This window comes from Sinocyclocheilus grahami, unplaced genomic scaffold (assembly GCF_001515645.1).
Source record: "Sinocyclocheilus grahami isolate Dianchi unplaced genomic scaffold, SAMN03320097.WGS_v1.1 scaffold420.1, whole genome shotgun sequence".
NCBI lineage: Eukaryota > Metazoa > Chordata > Actinopteri > Cypriniformes > Cyprinidae > Sinocyclocheilus > Sinocyclocheilus grahami.
In genome coordinates, this window is record NW_015505599.1 from 628,380 (window position 1) to 635,152 (window position 6,773).

Sequence of the window (6,773 nt, forward strand, 5' to 3'; positions counted from 1 at the left end):
TGACAGTGCATGTCAGAGCAGCTAAATAAACATGAGCAGGACTGTGTGGGCCAGGATCATGCAAATAATCCACACCAATGTAATCACATTACACATGCACTGAACCATCAAATATAATGTGTAGTTTCTCATTTAATATAAGGCTACTGTGATCAATCAATTGATAGCCTTATATTAAATGAGAAACTACAAATTTTTTCTGTACTTTTCTGTAACACTTCATAAGCCATAAAGAGAATTTAAGTCTATCTATCTATCTATCAGTCTTGGAACTTTACATTACGATGTTTAAAGCTCACTCGCCTAGTTGATAGCTGCTGACTTCTACTCGATGCAAACTCTACTACACACTAAAAGTCTTCACGAATCCACTTAAATCTGAAAATCTGAGGTCCGACCAGAGACTCAAGCAGGTTTGGGTGCAAAACTTTGATGAATGCCTCAGACACGAGTTAGGACTGACATTAGTAGCCTTGGATCTCGGGTTATTTTAAATGCATGTGCTTTTGCCGAATGGACCCAAAAAGACCCAAGTTATTTTAAAATCTGCCAACTTTCCATTATTTCGTTTATTAATTTATGCATGTCGGGTCCAAGAAGTCCAAGAAGTTTGGGTAGGGTACAGATCTTAAGACCTGAGAGTACCTCTGCTACACACTGATGATAAATGTGTCCCTGGAGCACAAAAGCAGTCTTTACTCGCTGGGGTATATTTGTAGCAATAGCCTAAAAAACATTGTATGGGTCAAAATTATCGATTTTTCTTTTATGCCAAAAATCAATAGGGTATCATGTAAAGATCATGTTCCATGAAGATATTTTGTAAACGTCCTACTGTAAATATATCAAAACTACATTTTTGATTAGTAATATGCATTTCTAGGAACTTAATTTGGACAACTTTAAAGGTGATTTTCTCAATATTTAGATTTTTTTTGCACACCCAGATTCCAGATTTTCAAATAGTTGTATCTCAGCCAAATCCTAACAAACCATACATCAATAGAGAGCTTATTTATTCAGCTTTCAGATGATAAATAATTCTAAATTTCGAGAAATTGACCCTTATGACTGCTTTTCTGGTCTAGGGTCACAAAAATGTAAAATGTGGACCTAAAAAACACAAAACATGAAGACGATCATCTTTGTGTGTTTGTTTAGGAGCAGAGCGAGCCATCACTCTAAAGATGGAGATCCCAGGCCCCATGCCTCCTCTGATCAGAGAGATGCTGGAGAACCCTGAGGTCTTTGAGGAGAACTCTGACTCTAAAGACACTGGTGCTTCTGCCCCCCTGCCGCCTCCCACCATCCAGGCCATCAAACGTGAGAGGGATGAGGAATCTGCTCTGGAGGATGAAGAAGACGAGGATGATGAGTGTGTGGAGGAGGGACGGGACCGAGCAGGGGACAGCGAGGATGAGGAATGGGGACTCCTGCAGGTGGACATGGGCGGAGCTAGGAAGAGTTCGACAGGAAGAGCACAGTGACCACCGGAGGACAGTATGTATGCGGGTCTGATACATACAGTGGACAACATTGGTATTCCAGACACCTTATTGGTTGATACAAACAAAATCATTCAGTCAAACGATTTCCCATAATGACTCAAAAAATAAGCTTCATATGACAAAAAACATGCACAACTTTGCACATCTAGTTTCCCCCAACTTTTCAAAAGCAGTAAAAATGAACCGTATAAAAAGAGAAAACCTTAAGAACATGCCAACACTGTTACTTCAGACAGTGCTTCTCTAACTGAAAAGAGAGAAATGAAAACAAATTCAAGACCAGAGAAAGATACGCCATAGTGCCATATCTGGAAGTTACTTGTTGTATGCATATTTTGTACTTCATTTGGAGATGCCAAATATTTTAGAATGCATCCCAAAGCCTTGTTCTGTAAGGGAAACATTTTTTAATGACTGCATGTGGATACATAATCAGAACTGATCAATGAGAAAAGAAAAAAAGAACAGCAAACAATCATATACAGTAAATGACCAATTCAACACAATGGTCTAAAACGAATGATCTAACTTTGTACTCTTGATGTCGCATTGTCTCAGTTCTATTTTATTTTGAATATTCTCAGCAACTCTGTGCTTCTTTCAGTGTGTTATTATGTGTTATTGATGACATGCCTCTTTACGAAACAGCCTTTACAGCCATACAACTCTACATCTAAATTTGACACTTACACCAACTTTAGGATTTGGGCATTAGAAGATTATAAAATTACATTTAAAGATTGAAATACATCACATTATTACAAATCAAACCTTTCACTCAGGGCAAATCAAGGACCAAAGGTGATCTACATGTCTCAGAACATGCGTGCAGCATACATATATATATATATATTTAATCTTCAGCTGTTCTATATCATTAAGCAAAAAGAAACATTAAAAGCTCAAATGTAACATTTTTCTCTGGGATTTAGAAGAGTTGTGTGATTAGGTGTTAAAAGCAATAGCACACTAATATCTATAAAAAGAAAAAGAAGAAGAGTGTCAAACATGAGCCGAGCATCTCAGCAAATATGAGCAGTGGTGTGCACAAAGTGTTCCTTTCAGTCTCGTAATAACTGACTATAAAATGCAATAGTTTCTTTGCAGGTAGTGAAAGAAAAATGTTAAAATGATTGAGCTGTATAATAAAAGAGCTTTAAAACCCCAGCAGATTTGAGAGGCTTCGAAAATTGACTGTGTATTGCTTTAATGGATGTTCATCAAACTGTATAATAATAATACAACTCAAATTTCGATTACATCAGTCTGTTAGAATTACCGACTTTATAAGAGTGATAAAATAAGAGTGGTCGCTTTCTACAATTCATATCATAAAAAACAGAAGAGTTGTCTAATTCAACCAAACATTAACCGTAACCAATAAGCCATTTTTTAAAGCTCTATAACAGCATTCTTTGAAGTGTGTTTGAATATTTCATATTAATATGGTAATCATTCAGTACAACAACCTGTATGGTGCCATGCAATTACCACATTCATATACCATGGTATTTACATGTTAATCCAAATGTGTTTCAAAGAGTACCATGATATTAATAACATGATATTACTATGTTAACAGTTATTTGTAGGTGAGAATTCTCATAGGGTAGGATGTTTTTGATTAAAAAGCACAATACACACTACAAAATTAGTTCTATAGCATCTTTTCAGTATCCCTTTTGTCCTTCCGCCCTACTAAGGTCTGTGCACGCCACTGATGACAACATTATACCTCCTTACATGACAGAACAGTGTTACCAAAACAACTCAGAAGCTTCTGGTTGCTGCGTATATAGAAGCAGCACAGCAAGATATTTGGGTATATGGTTTAAGGTTGTAAGCTGCATGCATGCATACTTGTATACTATTTGCTTAAAACTGTAAAGATATCTCTTTTCATCTTTCTACTTTTGTGTCACTGCAAACCATTTTATTTTAATCCATCAAGAGGACATCTCAGACTTTTTTTTTTTTTTTTTAAATGTACTCTTAAAATATTTTCAAATATAAACAAACACATCATAGGCTATACGTGTTCTTTTATTTATTGCTTATTTATCCTCGTCTTGTTACATTTTTGTTCTGTCTGTAGTCAGTGATGCATGTTATGAACTGGGTCTTTGACCGCTTCCAGAATTCCTTGTCTATCTCTTATTGATATCCTCTCACAGTGTGGAGGAGTTTGTCTGTTTGTACCGCCATTGTACTAATCAGCCAAAATGTAGATGTGCTTAGACAACAAAACGAGATCATCAGAATGAATGCATGATCACCACAGAGTATGCTGGATAAATCTGCAGTGATCATAAAGTCTAGCAGCTTCATGTAAATGCACTGATCCGGATATGTGACAGGGTAAATATGGCATGCAGCGGCAGCAGTAAACGGTGGTACTCAACAGGATTAGTTGATCTCTTCTAGAGTCTATACTTCCATTCTCAGACCAAAGACAAATTTGCAGGTTTTGTTTTGCATGTACAGTGGGTACGGAAAGTATTCAGACCCCCTTAAATTTTTCACTACATGCATCCACTTATGGTGTGTGTTATTACCAAGAGAACATAGCCATGTCTCTGGAAATATGAGAAAAGTCCCTAGAAATGCATTAACCCTTCCAAGTCAGTTTAACTTTGATAAATCTATTAATGTAGCAGTCCATGGCAAAGTGTAATTTAAGAAGGCCACAGGATATTAATGTTTTTGCAAATTATCAGAGCAAATGTTTTTTTGCATACTTTCTTTCCCCATCCATACTCCATGTCTGTTTTGTAAATTAAACATGAGATATTGGATTTAATTAGAGGCTTTTTCTTTTATTTTTTCTTTCTTAAATAGTGTTTATCTTTTGTGCTTGTGTTTTGCCATTTAGTGCAGTAGAGGTCAAATTTTTCCTTAATGAAGAATGTTTTTCTGGTGGTTTGGAATATGTGTATATTACCTGTTTGTTTATTTGCATTATTTGTTGCTAAATTTGTCATTTTATTTGTGACTTGATCTCTTCTGGGTTTTAAAACATAGGAAACATGGTCATTTAAGGGTTAGAACTGCTAAGAAGAATACACAGACAAGTTTGTGTTTTAATGCATATTTTTTATTTTACAAAATTATTTGTATTGATCTTTGTTTGTTTGTATTTTCTGTGTTCTAATTACTAAAAGCCGTTAACTATCGTTCACAAACTATGTTCTTTCTTGTAAAAAGGATACCTATTTTTTATTCTTATTATTTTTTAGCAACATGTTTTAAATATAATAGCATTTAATGTTTGTTTGTATTTTTTCCCTGCCATGCCTCATCTCCCCATTCTTATTTTGCAAATTTCTTGTTTTTAGCATTTGTCTCGGTTATGTGCCTTGCAAAAAAAGTTTCAAATGCACAACTTCTGGAAATTGTTACAATAATCTTACTGTACATGCAAGTTAAAGTCCTTAAGTATTAATGACTTTAAATGATGTCCACATAATGTCTGGCTACATTCTTTTTTTTTTTAAATACTTTGTTTTCCAAATGTTTTGATTTTATAAAGAAATTTCTCATCAAATTCTGTACAGTCATACTTTCTTGCTGAAGTGGGGGAAGTAACTTTTTGTGTTTTCTTATACAGTATCTATCTTCACTGCGAGTGTTTCATAGATCCAGATTTTGTTTCATCCTGCTGTATTATCTTATGCTCTGCCATTGCAGACTTTTTAAACATATTTGCCACACCATCAAATAACCATTAAAAAGTAGAAATCAAAATCATTCAGATAATCTAAAGTAGAAAATCTAAAAATGAAAACAATGAAAATAATCCAAAATATCCAACACATTGTTTTCTTATTTTACTAAAACAGAGCCATAGAGTAGTAAATACTTATAATACAGGGAACTTAATCCTAGTTATAGAGGAACTGTTTAGAATGAACGTCCTTCATCATCTAAACTGCCTCTTAAAGGGGTCATAGGATGCTACATGCACTTTTACAAGTTGTTTGAACATAAATGTGTGTTGGCAGTGTGTGTACACAACCACCCTATAATGATAAAAATCCACCCAGTGTTTTTTTTTTAATCTGGTTAAATGTTTTCCCCTTTCTCAAATCGAGCAGATCTCAGATGCCTGTCTGTGTGACGTCACACAGACAGGCCCCTCCCACGATAGTTTGATTGACAGTAGTGTTTCAGCACAGACTGGACTGGCGTCTTACCTTAGCTCCGCCCTGAGTGACTGTCATCAGTCCGCCATTGTTTCACCGCCGGAGCAGATGTAGACAAGAATGACTCCTGAGCGATTGAGGTGTTCTGTTGTTGGATGTAATAATGAACATAGCAGTCCTCATTTACTCCCGACATCTGAGCCGCTGAAGACGCAGTGGATTACGTTTGTTTCTGAAGGGAATGCGCCACCGATCTACATAAATGCGTCTATGTTTGCGCGAATCATTTATGATCCAGTCTCATCTACAGAAGTGAGTATAATGTTTTGTAATGAATCTTTGCAAATCGCCTTTCCTAATAATGTGCTAATTAGCAAGTTTCACGATGAATGCGGCTAAAGTAAACAGTCTCTCTGAGAGCAGCTCGGAAGAGAGGGGCGGGGTCAGCAGAGCTCATTAACATTTAAAGGAAAATGCTACAAAAACGGCTTGATCTGAAAAAGCTGTTTTTGACAGGGTAAAAAAGGTGTTGGTAACGCTTTAGATTACAACCCGCAATGTACTGCGTAAGTAAACAGAATTTACAGCATAACTTTTTTGTAATTACAGTGTACATATTCAGTACCTCCGTGTAGGTATAAGGTAGCAATATGCGACGTTTGGAGAATAAAGGAGTAATAAGCTGTAAAATTACAAATTATTTCTACTGTAAGTATTTTGAAACTAAGAGGTACCTATTCTAATATTACAGGGTATGTATGACCTCTTATATTTGCAAGCGATTAAGCAAAAACATACACTGTGTACTTATTTATAGCCTACACATATAAAACACGCTGGTAATTGTTGCAGTCCCAACAGTCTCAACCGAGTGTTTGGGCTGAAACAATTACCAGCGTGTTTGAAACAAGCACCACTGGCTTGATGTGACCCAATTTGCATTGATATCAGTAATAACCCGATGTTGCTGGGTTATGAATGTGGAGGACGTGAATGAGAGCATGCAGCAAGTCATGTGAGTTCAAACGTCGTGAGTGACTGCGGTGCTTAAGATGGGAACATGTGTGGAATAGGAGAAAACAAACCGAAGCGCAGATGAGGGACAACTTTGAAACTGTCTGGA